This window comes from Protopterus annectens, chromosome 11.part0, assembly GCF_019279795.1.
Source record: "Protopterus annectens isolate FY-2018-M chromosome 11.part0, PAN1.0, whole genome shotgun sequence".
In the NCBI taxonomy this organism is placed as follows: Eukaryota; Metazoa; Chordata; order Ceratodontiformes; family Protopteridae; genus Protopterus; species Protopterus annectens.
The window spans coordinates 1,526,219,698-1,526,235,044 of record NC_056745.1 but is presented as its reverse complement, the minus strand read 5'-3'; positions in this window follow the sequence as shown (position 1 = coordinate 1,526,235,044).

Sequence of the window (15,347 nt, the reverse complement as noted above, 5' to 3'; positions counted from 1 at the left end):
CTTTTCAAAGGGGGCCCGTTGTGCATTCAGATGTGTAACATAGCTGTTATATTCCTGTACACAACGGATGCAAGGATGCATCAGCTGCTGCTAGTGTTTCCCACGCGGCTTGTTGTGGGTATGCCGCTGTCATTGACTGCCTGTATGTTTTTGCTACGGTTTTAGCTGTTATCCTTTTGATATGTGCGATGGGGTATATCTGCGGATGTGGGTGACGGTACGGGTGTGGGTCTTGCATTTATACATACAAGATATGCTTGTGTGTGTGCTCCATCCCTGCTTTGGGAGCTGCAGGTTACCTGTCTGTTGTTCTGGGAATGTTTGTTTTGTTGATGTCGTGTGGTGTCGGTATCGCCTGCATGTGTGCTTCCTGCACGTATTCCTCCTTCACATCGGTTATATATCTGCGGATGTTCGTCCGTGCCTACTATCCATTGGCATTTTGTCACTGATAGTTACGGTGATTGTGGTCCTATACTTGGGACGGCCTGTATGCGACCGGTAGCCTCCTATTCGTGTGCCGCTTGCTTACTTAACGGTCGTGGAACACACAGCGGTATTTACGGGACCGTAAGTGTTCACGATCGCCGTACATGCCTGATGCTGTGTAACGTTGCCGACGTATCGTGTTGAGTCTACCTTATGGCCGCCATACATACGGTCATGGTTTGTACATGTGTCCTTTGCATCTCCTGTTGGCTATGGCCCTGTGGTACATTCTGGGACATTTCCGCTTTGCATCGTTTTACGTCACCACGTGCATAGCCACTGAGGAGATGTCAGTACTACTTTGTGGGTACTGCTGTACATACGCCTTTGGTTCCTGTACTGTATGCCTCGCGTGTTATTACACTCCGCCTGTGACATGTCATCTACATACACATTTTACAGTGGCACACACATTACACACACACAGCGGAACACACGACAACCTCACCTCACACATACACATATTGCCGCCATGGCTCTCAACCTTCTATTTCCAAAATGAGGAACACACACATTAGTAATGTGGAACAAATGGGCATAATGTGGAACACATAGTAATGGCATAGTAACAACTTCAGCTAAGTAGGTCATAGGATGATTAAAATATGCTGATTTACTTACAGTGAAGAACCTTTAATGAATTACTATGATTAATTTCTATTTACCAGGATGTCATTTAAATACATTCCTAACAATGGATGTTTGACAGACATTTTCAATGTGGAACTTTGAGGAACTGCGAGGAACATGAACTGTTTTACACCCCAAATGAGGTAATGCCTCATAATGAAATACACTCCACTGGTATGCTTGCAGCTTCGCACCGACGGTTGAACACAATACCTACGCTGGCGCGCCGCCGGCGGCGTGTATCTCCGCACTCATATCCTATGGATATGACACACACATATCCCGTTACTGTACCGTGGACTGGTGATCATCCCGACACGCGGATATGTATTGATGCAGGTTGACATTTCCATGGCTGGCGTTACCTGCTCTGCCCACCCTCCCGGATGATCGGGTTGTCGGTCACTATGTTTACTATGTGGAGATTTCGCGTCTTACTTATCTGTGAACTTGCATCCCTGGGTTCCATATTACCCTGTTGTACTTTATATCTGTGTATGCGTACATATATTTCTACATGTGTACTGATATCTATTTCCGCATCTGTGTATGCACATAAGTACATATGTGGTCGACTTGCGGCGATAGTGGCAGCATACGCCGTGTGCTGTAGAACCGGCGTGCGGTGAGGTGTTGGCGTTCCATGCTCTGCTGGCTATTGGGTGTGCAGTGTTTGGGCGGTGCCTTTGTTGAAGTCACACATAGGTCCGGCCATACGGTACACATTACGGCCGGACATGTTTGTGTGGCGTCCATTTCACTGTGTGTGCAGGTAAGGAGGTGTCAGTCCATGGGGCCTACACTGTCAATGTATGTGCTATGCGTTCCCTCTTTGCCAGGGCATAGGCATATTGGGTACGCCTCCGTCTACCTACTGGGGCTGGCACAGCATGTTCATGGTGCTGAACGCCCTGTGCCTGTGCTTGCCTTGGCAGTTGTGGCGGGCTTGGTGGCCCTACACCATTATGTCCCTGCAGCAGCTGTTTCCGCAGAATCATATTGTGTAGCATACAACATACTATGAATATGTGGGCACATGTGCCTGGAGAGTACTGCAAGGCTCCAACGGATGTATCCAAGCACCGGAACCATGATTTCAAAATCCCAAACACACGCTCTATGATTATTCTGGTTTGTGCGTGTGCCTCATTATGGCGTTCTTGCATGTGTGTGTGTGTGCATTTCTGATGGGTGTCATCAGCCATGGCTCCAGTGCATAGCCAGCATCCCCCACAAGGTGACCTTGTGTGATGTCCCCCCTGGCGAATACCTGATACAGCTGTGAGGCATGCCAGATATGGGAGTCGTGGAAGCTTCCAGGGCTGCCAGCACACACATCCATGATAATGCCCTGCGCATTGCACACGACCTGGCAATTGATGGAGGGGTATCTCTTGCGGTTTATGTAGCGCGTACCCTGCTCCCCGGGCGGTGACTTGATTTCTATGTGCGTACAGTCGATCGCACCCAGTACCTCCGGGTATTGTGCCACACGGTGGAAGCGGCGCATATTGCTAGCCAACTCCTCCTGAGATCTGGGGAAGTTTATATACTCATGGGCATGTCGTAACATGGCATCCAGGAACTGGTGTAGTACCCTGGATGCTGATGCCTGTGAGATACCCATTATATCCCCGGTTGGCCTTTGAAAGGTACCTGTAGCCAGTATTCGCAAGCTCACACATACCTTTGTGTCCACTGGGATGGGCTCCCCTCTGTTGTCTCTTGTTCTCAGGCGTGGCCGGCACAGCTCCACTATTTGCTGTAACGTGTCCCTGTCCACCCTGTAGCGCTCTACTATCTCCAGGTCTTGCAGCCCCTGGTAGGTCACCCTTGGTCTGAACACTCTCCTTCTCCTGTGAGGCCTACGGTAGTTGTCGGCACCGCCCTCCGCAACTCCGTCTGTCTCTGCCACATACCTATGCATCACCCCCGCGGCGGCACCCACCATATACATATTAAAAGTTCCCGTGTGTTTACACCCTACGGTGCGGCGTTTGGGAAATCGCTGTGTGTTGTGTGCATTCACACTTTATACTGTTGTGCTGTATACCCGGTGATGTCATTGGGTGTGTCTGTGCAGCCGTATCCATGGATTATTTTCGGTGTTTTACGGTTGCAACTGCAACGGTATTGCCTTTAGTGTTACATTACAGTTGCCTGCATTGGCTTAGCTTTGCATCTTACATTACTGCATCCTGCAGGCACATGGCATATGATGCATTTTATCTGCAGCCGCAGTTATGCTACCTCTGTACTTGGCTGTGCTATTTCGGTTCTTTGTTCTTTGCATTTCTACTATATCCCCTACTATCTTTGCATTCATATGCCTCCCCTTTCCCGTTATGCAGGAGTCTGCATACAGAGTTGTTGGCTGCCGCCGTTTGCCCTTCCTGGATTGATTGGTGTTGATTGCTCATTGCGGCTCCAATTACACTGCTTCCGCATTTCCTCATATTCTCCGCATTACCTTCCTATATCCGTGGCTGTTGACGGGGAGGCCGTCACATGACTGTGTTGGGGAACATAGTCATCCTCGTGCACATGCATCTGTGCGCATTATGTACTCTCAGCGCATCTATTTCCTCACACGCCGGTTCTGCTGCTGTGATGTGCATTGTACAGCCCAGGTTTGCTGGCCTCCAATATGCTTCCTCCTACAGTGGCACACCCCTCTGTGATTGACATGTATCTCGTGTAGGCCACTCCTCGGTGTAGTACCGCTACCGCTTGCTCCATCCTTACACTGGCGCCAGCTTTGCGATTCACTATTATCTGCCTCATTTGCATGGCATTGACTGCTAATACATGGTTACGGCGCCGAACACTGCCACCACTCCTTGACAACCCTTGCGCTGGGGTTGGGCTTTCCATACATACTATGGTGTGTGGTGGCTGTACAGCTGATGTGTATTATACAGCTCTTTTAGGACATTGTCATATTATTTCATTGCTTTGCACCTTCTGTACACATATCCGGGGGTTCTGCTATGGTTTCTATGTACATGACATTTTTGTCATTATTTACAGTTTGTGCATGTTTTCTTTGGACATTCTCGGTGCCTTTCGCCTTTGGCATATTGCACCTGTATGATACCTGACGCTGACAGCCTTCCGTTACTCCTTGGTCATGTTTGGGTAAATGTAAACCGTTTTTTTCGGTTTACATTGCCGTGCCCTTACGCTACGCATGCCCCACTTCGTGAATCGCTATTTGCCTTCATTTGCATGGTGCAATGCCGCACACAGTGTGATTAGCATACCTACGCCGGGGGCGGCGCAGGTCCGGCGCACGCCGGTAGTGCACGTGGGATTGCTTCATACCTGAATCGCTCGGTGGCCATATTTGGCTTTATAACGCTGACACTATGCTGGCGCCTGGCGCAAGGTTCATGAATCCCGGGGTATAATTTTTAAGAAAACAGTTTTAAGACAACACTTGAGATATACAATTTCAGGACCTAAAGATGTTCTCCATACAATTGTCATTTCTTTACAGTTTTATAAGCTTGTTTTCTTTAAGCTTCTTACAATGGGTTAATTCTAGGGACAATATCTTTATCACTTTTATTTGTTAAAAACCTGCATGGAACAAATGTAATGCTGTTATGTATCCAATGCTAAAATTAAAAATGATAAATGTTTTGCATCAAAAAGTAATCCCATCTTCTAAAAGACAGATAATGTTGTTCAGAAACCACCCACATGGCTTTCCCAGAGCTGAGACAAACACAAGGGAAGGCGCTCATTCAGTACATGCCCATGTTTTTTTATTATAAAAATGATCCACTTCTTTTTTTTTTCCAAACACCTTTATTGAATTATTACTTGTGACATAGGCACATTTACATTCATATGCAAGTAATCAAACTATATTAACATAAAAAAAATATATATAAATATATATATATATATATATATATATATATATATATATATATATATATATATTTCACATATGTTACTATATATTATATAACCTAAACAATATTGCATAAATTCAATTCCTTTATTAACGAACTGGCTCCCCACTTAAGCTCCATGTTCAATAATAGCCTTGCATCAGGCTTTGTGCCCACTGAATGGTGCACAGCAACAGTTATCCCACTCCACAAAGGGGGAGCCACCACTGATCCCGGGAACTATCGACCTATTAACCTGACGAGCCTGGTCTGCAAGGCCATGGAACATATCATCATGGAACTCATAAACAAAGACAATGGTAAGGTAACCTCCAAACTCTGAATCCCATCCAGTACGGGTTTGTGAAAGGCAGATCATGCTTCCTGAACCTGATCGACTTCTTTGAGGCAGTCACCAAAGCTGTGGATGAGGGTAAGGTGGTTCACACAGCCTATCTTGACCTCGCCAAGGCTTTCGACACCATCCCCCATTCTGGAATTATAGCTAAACTCACTAAACTAGGTATAAATCCCTATGTCACAAGATGGATTGCCAACTGGCTCACTGACAGAACCCACACTGTAAAAGTTGCAGACTCCAAATCTGACCTCAAAGCAGTGACAAGTGGAGTACCACAGGCTTATGTCCTGTGACTTCTCCTGTTTGGTATCTACTTCTCTGAATTACAGGCTAACACAGAAGGCCTCTGGCTAACGAAGTTCGCAGATGACTGCAAACTAGGAGCTATAGTTAAGTCCCCAAATGATGTGGACATCCTACAGAAGGGCCTCACTGAGACATATGCCTGGTGTCAGAGCCATGGCCTCAAGCTCAATGCCAAAAAGAGCAGTGCCATCTCCTTTGGTAAAAACTCTGCACCCATGAACTACCACATAGGCAGCAATCTACTTAACATTGAATGTATGATGAGACCTTGCGACCCAGGTGGACAGTAGTCTCTCCTTTGATAGTCACATCACCACAGTAGTCAGGAAGTCATTCTACGTGGCACACCTCATCATAAAAGGGTTCTCATCAAGGAAAAAAGAGTTCATTGTTCCCCTCTACTCGTCACTCATTAGACCCATTATAGAGTACAACGCCCCTTTTGGAATGTACCTCATGAGACATCTGCAGCAGCTGGAAAGGCCACAGAAGTACCTCACAAAGAGGATTACTGGCCTCAAACAAATGCCCTACACTGACCGCCTCAAAAATCTCCAGCTTTACTCCATAGCATATCGCCTACTCTGAGGTGATCTCTGCCTAACATATAAAGCTATGTCAAACCCAGGGCTTTTGGACATGTTACACCTAAAGAAATCCCAATCCCTCTGAGCTACACATTCTAGGGACCTAAACCTTGTCACCACAATAAACAGGACACGCTGGAGGGATAGATTCTTGTCCCAGAGACTTCCTATACTCTGGAACAAGCTACCCATCTATGTCAAGCAAAGTTGTTCATTAGCACTCTTCAAGAAAAATCTTGATGAGTGGATGGGAAATAGGAAATACACCTCGGGGATCACTTCTGTGTCTCTGCTGGACAGTGGCACAGGAAAATAACTTTCTTGGGTGGTGTAAGCTATGGAACCTTGCAAGCTAGGCTGACATAGGCACTTGGGCCTATAGCCTAGTACCTACCTATGAACCTATGAACCTATAAAACATCACTTACTATATAGGCAATCATACATTTACATAAATGAAAACAAACCACCCTGATACAACCCTAGTCACAAGCATTTTGCATCACAACCTATACTGACATACTCCCAGTTGCAAATATTATGCATCACTTATAATCTACCCAGTCTTTCTCACTCAAACATTACATAGCTCATATGAGTCCTGCCACCTCTTAGACCTCATTCCTCCTTTGTTTGTATTGTTCCTGCAATTCCCATTTTTTCCTGTCTAGTTTGCTCCTACACTTTTCTAAATATCTTGTTTCCAGGTGTTTTATCTCTGTTACCATATTCACTGCTTCCAGTATAGCTGGTTTAGATTTTAATTTCCATTTTCTAGTAATTGCTTTTTTGGCAGCCACCATTATTAGGCACAGCATGGCTTTACCTTGTCTAGCTGGTAATTCTGATTCTGTATCATAGCTCAGAAAAATCATCTCCCTTGTTAGACCAATCTGCCCACCCAGCATTTCCAACAGTGCATCTTGTAGAGAATCCTTAAGGTCCACCAACTCACTCAACTTTCAGAAAATATGTTCCCAATTACGTCTTTTTTCCCCTTCACACCTCCAACATTTACTGTCTGCCTGAGGAAAAATTCCCTGGTGTGTACTTGGGGTATAAAAATATCTATGTAAATATTTCCAGGCAAATATCCTAAATCTTCTAGATTTTGTTGCATATTTGGGAGCCACACATATACCTTCCCATTGTTGATTTGTGAACTGCGTATACTATCTCTCTCTTCCCAATACTTTGTAACCTCCTCAGATTGATTTTTAGCTATCATGCAATATTTTATATGCTCTATTAATTATTCATTTTTAATGGCCGCTTCTAATCTAGATGCTCTTAAAAACTTTACCAGTGTTGGTCTTTCATTTAGGACACTCCTATTTCTTTCCCTTTGCCTATACTCTGATATCAGTTCTCTTGGCTGTAACTCAGAAAGCACTCATCTGCTTAAATCAAAAAAGGACTGAACTTCATTGAATCATTTCTTGTCTCATCCTTTGCACTGTACAACTGGATTAGATCTGTATTGTGGTAATTAATGCTTGCCACCTTAGAGCCTGAAGAGAAAGAACCATTGACTTCACATAGTCAAATCCCTCAGTCTGATTAAAATCTTGATTACCAGGCATTTCCACAGATACAGACCTGATATTGAACCTAAGATTGCATTGACTCCTTCTTAAGCATGGAGGTTACGGGAGGTCTTTTTATACGTTTTCTCCCCAGGCTGGTTTTTGGTCAGGGAGGCTGTCAATACATCTTGGTGCACTTTTGTTTTTGTGGTCATGGCTATTTTTTGTTCACGGGTCATACAAAAAAAGTGGAATCTTGATATCTGCTATACATGAATTAGAATTTGGCAGGTCCTTTTATAATATATCTAACATTAACTGCAAAAACTACATAACAGCACACGTCTGAAAGTTTTCCTCAATGATGAATTGTATGTTATGTTATCAGGAAAAAAAAAAGAAAAAGAATGTTAGTAAATGTAAATATGTTTTGTAGCCATGGATAAGAGATCTATAAACAATGACTGCACAATATTACCACAATGTCACATAAAACATTTGACCAAAAAAATATAATCTGAATCCTTTTTTCATCCTTGGCGGATAAGAGATTTTCTTTATTATACTGAACGTCAGTTTACTGATTTAGTGGGGTACTATTTTTTTTTTTTTTTTGCTTCATTTGTTGATTTTGCACTTTAAATAATTTTAAAGGTCCTTGAAATTGCCTAGGCCAGATACTTTGTTCAGGCTGTTTTATGGTAACATTATACTCTCAAGCAAGTGTTTGTGAGTTTTGTACATTAAGAGGACTGGGATAGTTCATCCAGTGGCAGTAGGTAGTGGTCTGGCCTATCTGAGATGGGAAACACAAAAAATGACTGAAAGCCAGGGACTTATTTTATTGTTGTTGAATTGTACTTGAAGGCCCTTTTTACTGTGCTTTTATATTAGGAGATCTAGGATTATCCATCTTGTGGCAGAAGGTGTTTGCCTGGTGTCTCTGAGTTGGGAAGCGCTGCAAGAGAGCTGAAAGTGTAGTCTTTTTTTTTTTGCCCAGAGGGCACGGGAGTCAGTTTGCAGCTTTTTTCTGTTTGCTATAAATTAAGGCATGGAGCTGTTAATTGAGCAGCAGTGATTGGCAGTGCCATCTACAGAAGCAAATGTTTAGATGTAATATTTGCCTATAAAACTATATTAGGACTGTAACCCGTAACACAATGAAGCATTTCACAGAGTTAAGCTTAGAGTAGCAAGCTTCTGTGCGATGAACGGCACTAATATCATATATTAGCAGTGCATAATGTCTGCCCTGAACCCTAGAAACCACCCAAAGATACCTCTGTAAAACCCAGTCCTTTAACCATAATAGAATACCCTAATACAGGTCTGTACAACATGAATATGCAATTTCCAAATGTCTCTGTGGACATCTTAGTTGGTGTGAGCATCCTGAGACAATTGTCTCATGCTCTCAGATAACAATTTAATCCTTAAAGAAACTAACACAGTATGCACTATCCTTAGCCATCTCTAAAACATACCCCAAAAGCAACAATAAACACTAAACATAAGCCTACACCTAATGGTCCCCCAAGATTGAACCCCATAAGACAAGCAAACACTTTAACTAGGACTTTTGTCATAGGGGAATCCACTGTATGACACACGCATTGCACAATCACCAGGCTAGACAAGGAGAAGATAATGGTCACCTCCTTATGTGAAGTCAGGATCCGCAATGTCACGCATGAACTCAAGTCACTGCACCACAGGTATAAATATGATTCCTTGAAGGCTTTGTTAGCTGAGATGTTAGAGATACTAAAATATTCTTCTTTGGATACTGGCTGGTTATTTTTTTCATTCTGGTTTATCTTGGTTGGAGTGGTTGTGCTTCATAAATATGATTTTATCATAGTCCATGTGGGTGTGAATGACCTGAGATGTGCTTCATTGGACTATGTGAAAAGAAACATTATGGATCTCTCTGAATATGTGTCACAGACAGGTATGTGTCTTGCATTGAACAGTATTCTGCCTTCACCAAGGATGATGCCACAGTATGAATAAAATATGATTGATTTTAACAAATTGCTTAGTTTCTAGTGTTGTTTCATGGTAATTCAATATTTGTCAGCATAGGAGTTTGTCAAGGATGGTCGGCACTTGTTCACCCCAGGCAACTAAAACTTTATCCACACCCTCTCAGACTCATTTTAGGCAATGCTAAAATGGCAAACCTTCCAACACAGCAAAAAAAAAAAAAAAAAAAAAAACCCTCAAAGTAACCTTTACTGTTGTTCAGTGCTGAGAACCTCAACATGAAACTTCACACCCTAAAACATCTCCTCACTCTGGAGAATATAGTCATCTGTGACATTACCAAGACTTGGTTTAAAGCCTCAAAAAGTACTCTAGCAGTGCAAGGCTACAATGTCTTCTACACATTTAGACCAACAGCAGCACATACAGGGTTTAAAGGTGGAGGTATCTTGATCTGCATCAGCAAAAAATATATACCTCCAGTTAGTTAAACAGGATGATGCTTTGGAGTTCATCCATCTACAAGTCACTATAGATAAAGTCCCAGCTGTAGGTCACCATCTATACTTCAGGAATCTTCTAACTTGTAGCTAAATCTACCAGAGATACTCACCATTCAACCAAGCACCCTAATCCTGTGGGACTTTAATTAGCACTCTATAGACTGGGAAATATGCACTGCCTCAAACTTACATGCACAATGTTTCCTATACTTTATTAATGTAAATACCCTAGACCAGATAGTGTGAACTCCAACCAGAGGTTCAAACAATCTGGACCTAGTACTCATCAACAAGGGGAAAGCTGTACCCCCCTCCCATGTCATGTCCTCACTGGTGAGATTAGATCACAAAGATGTCTCCCTTGAAATAAATCAACTTGGAATAGCCAACTAAACCTGTAACAGTTTCTAACTATTCTAAAGCAAATTGCATCCTACCAAGTGACAATTTGTCAAATTCATTGCCACCCTGAACTCCAAGATCACAGTAACCTATGCAGAATTATTCACAGAAAGCCTGTACAAAACATGTGAATGGTTGCACAGAGCCTGCTGCAGTTAGCAGAAGTAAACCCATAGCAAACAGCAAAATCAAACCACATTGGGGGAATCCCAACCTTGGCTCAGTATGCAACAAAAGTCAAAAATTCATAGCCAAATTAAGAAACAGCTATTATCATAAAAAACAAGAGCTCACTGATTTAATGAAATAAAAAATAAGAGTTAAGTCCAACAAGTCCAACTATGAGGTCAGAATAGCCTGTCAGGCTAAGAATAACCACAAGGCCTTCTTCAGCTGTGTTTAAAACCTTAAAGGTAACACACAACAGTGAGCTCAGTTGGTGGCAAATGGCATCACCTTCACTGAGCAGAGAGACACAGAGAATATGCTGACTGATTAATTCAGCTCAAACATCTCCCCCACTCCATCTCTGGTACATCTTCTGAAATCACTTCTATCACCTCCCTCCCAAATGTTAGCAGAGAGCAGGTCTTGGTGTTGCTTGCCAAAGCGAAAAACACTGCCATAATGGCCCTTACAATATTCCAGTTGCTTCTTAAATACCATAACACATGACATTATAGGACTACTTCATGCACTTTTCAACTACAGTACTGAATGAATGGAGGACTGCAATAGTTATCCTTCTTCACAAGAGTGGTCCATCAACTGAAGCCAGTTAATACAGATTCATCAGTCGGACAAGTCTGATATGCAAAGCCATGGGACAAATTATCATGGAAGTGATCAACAAGGACATTGATAACCTACAGATGCTGGACCCATCCGAGTTTGACTTTGTCAAGGGAAGGTGTTGCCTACTTAACCTGGTAAACCTCTTCAAGAGGGCCACCAAGACAATGGATGAGGAGAAGTCGATGCATACTGTGTTATTTGACCGGCTAAGGAATTTGTTATGATCCCCCCACTCAGCTATCATTGAAAAACTCACTGAAATAGGTATAAATCCCTACATAATTCACTAGAATGCTAGTTGGCTCTCAGATAGTACCCAAGAAGTCAGGATTAGTGAGATCACCTCCACCAAGGGATTGGTCACTAGTAGACTACCTCAGGGATCCATGCTAGGCCCAATCCTGCTTGGCATCTACTTCTCAAAAGTCAAAGCTTCAAAGCTAATGTCAAGAGCTTTGGGATCACCATGTTTACAGATGTCTGTAAATTGGGAGCGATCATAGACCCCTTCCCCCATGACACTAACATCCTGCGAGAGAGTCTAACACAGACAAATGATTTCTGCCAAAGTCATGATTTAAAACTCAATGCAAAGAAGTGCATTATATTGTCCTTTAGGAAAACATCTACACAGGTCAATTGCTCCTTTGATAAAACACTCCTAAGTGTTGACCCAGTAGTTAGGGATCTGGAAACATATGTAGACAGTGACATGGCCTTTGACCAATGTGTAGCCAAGATAGTAAGAAAGCCATTCTGTGTTGCCCCACCTAAGTAAGGGTATGGCATCCAGGTCCAAAGAATTTATAGCACCACTTTACTCTTTCCTTATCAGACCCATCATTGACTGTATTAGCCCCTTTGGCATGTACCTAACCTGGCATTAGCAACAGTTGGAACACCCAAAGGCATCCTCACCAGAAGAATCCAGGGTAGTAACACACTGTCCTAAACAGGTTACCTTAAGATCATAACTCTATGCTAATCTCCTACAGGTTAGTGAAAGGCAATCGATGCCTGGCCTATAAAACATCCTCAGAGCCGGCCCTGATGGATCCTTTGCACATCTGCAAAACAAACAGCACTGGAACCACTAGATCTAAGGATTTGAAATTTGCTTGTGACATAAATAGAACATAATGGCAAGAGTAATATGAGTTTCCATGGATCCCCATGCTATGGAATAGGCTCCCTATCCATGTGAAGCAAAATTCATCCCTGGCACTATTCAAAAGTAACCTTGAGCATTGGATGGAAAATTGAACATTAACACCCAGTCTGGCCCCTATGTCTCTAATGGACAGAGGTAGAGAGTGAGTAAAATATTATCTAACTAACATACCCACCCCACAAACTCCTTAGCCACCTTCACACTAATATACCCCTGCTACCCAAGGTGCATGGGGACTCAACTGGGTTGGGTTGCAAGACTATACTAAAAAAGGCACTAGTGGTGATTAGTATATGCATATGAACCTATGAACAGAAAGTGTGGTATAACACACACACTATTTCATATTAATAATTCATTACGGTAAGCAGACAGTTAAAAAATATTGGTCATGTATGTCCCTAATTGACCTGCTATTATGCAACTATCACTACTGTCACAATATGAATATAACCCTAAAATTTTAGTCAACACTTAAAAAAGCAGTAAAAAAAAAAAAATATATATATATATATATATATACATGTATGTATGTATATATATATATATATATATATATATATATATATATATATATATATATATATATATATATATATATATGTATGTATGCATTCTGGTGAATACATGTGTACTTTCCTTGTACTGATTCCTTGCAATCATGATAAGAGCACTGAAAGACAAAAGACAGAGAATATCTGATTATATTAATGCCATCCTCAAAAGAAATAACTAGTACAGATCTATTTGTTTAGTGTATGTCTACTTATGTCCTTGTTTCTGAGATCCTTTTCAAAATTTCCACTAAGGGGCTTTTTTTTGATAATTTGGAAGTGAAATCCATAGAAAATGCAGAGACACAACAAAGCATCATCACCAGGGGGAATTAATCTTCCTTTAGGCATATAACGGCTGTCTCCTGTGGATTGAAAGTCTTGTGAGTACTGCTAAGGAGCAATATAGTCTTTCATGTATGCTGAATTTCTCGTGGGACCTACAATAAAGCCTTCAGTACTGACAAAGAAACGACAAACATGTTCCAAAAGTTTATCTTAATGTCTCCATTCTCTACAAATAGGCATCTTTTTAATGCATAATACACTCCATTTTGTAAAACTTGCACTGTATTAAATGACACAAGAGTTAAACCCCTTAAGTAAGCAGACATGTACAAGCCATTTTTGGAGATGCATTTATCCAATTTTTATTGTATATTCCAAGTCTGAGCTGTTAACTGAATCAGGACAAATCTTAGCAGAATCATGGATAAATCCAGAAATAATCAATGATTATTAGGGACGTGTTTTTATTTATGTTTTTATTCTCTACTATCATACTTTTGAAATGGCATGTTTACGAGAGGAATACTTACACTGGCGTATTATTAAAGAGCCCATTACATGTGAATTCAGTACTGGAATTTATTTACACTTTTCAAAATAGTTCACAATAGATTATTTTTGCAATAAATATCTAAAATTGCTAACTAGACATTGATCCATTACAAGGGTGCATATTTCAAAAATGTAGTTTGAAGGCAGTGATGCAGTTTCAGTTTATTTCTTACAGTCACGGCTAGAAGAAGTTGTTGCACTTCAGAAGGTGAAGCATTTGAATAAAAAAAAAATGAAAATGTAGGGGAATTAACTGATTTGCTAAAATAACTTTCCAGATCAGTACAAATATTAATAATACTCTCTAATGTGCTATCTTTAAGTACAGCTCACTAATACGATTTGCAGTGTCATTACTTACAAGTTGTTCTATTCCATTAGGCTTGAAATGAGATGGTAAAGCTTAATTAAAATTACCACTAAGTGTATTTAACAGTTTTCAATATAGTCTAGAATCATATTTCTAAAAACTACTGAGCATAATTTGGTAATCCATTTTCTATTTGACTTTGCATAAGTAAATACTGTAAAAAACTTTAAATGCATTGCAATCAGAAAAAAATACCAATATGTTCTTTTTTCACATTCAAACTCTTTAAATTTTAATAATAAAAAAATCTATATTCATTTTCCATCCCTATGTTTTAATGTATTTTTCTTTAAAAAATCTCATTGCATAATGCATTTATACATAGTACAAAATATACAGTTTTTTTTTCAGTTTGTTAATGTTTTTAAGCAGAAGAGGATTCCTTGCACATATGATACTTGGCTTAAATGAGGATTTAGCAAAGTAAAAACATGATTTACAGGGAAGCAATTACTCAGGAAGCAGAGTCACAATGCTGTGCTCTTTGGAAAAAGAAAAGGCAATTGTCAAGAAAGATTAAATGTGGGTTATTTTGCCAAATAAGAAAGTGAAAGTGGAACATTACATATCTATCTGGTAATATTGTCAGACTGTCACCTCTTAACTGGTGTCTATAGTGATAAACTCTTTCAAAACTGAATTGAAAAATATGAACAAACCATTAAATAAGCTTGCATGGCTATATACACAACAGCCATCTTATGCACATATTTTAACTTCTTAGCTAAGTTATAGTTTTATAATATATTCACATGAAATCAAAGATTAATAACAGTACAACATAAATCTGTTACTGTACTAAGGTCAAGATCTAGGAGCATTAGATTTTCATGAGTTATGCCTTAGTTTTTGTTTGTGTGTGTGTGTGTGTGTGTGTGCATGTGTGTGTGTGTGTGTGTGTGTGTGTGTGTGTGTGTGTGTCTCA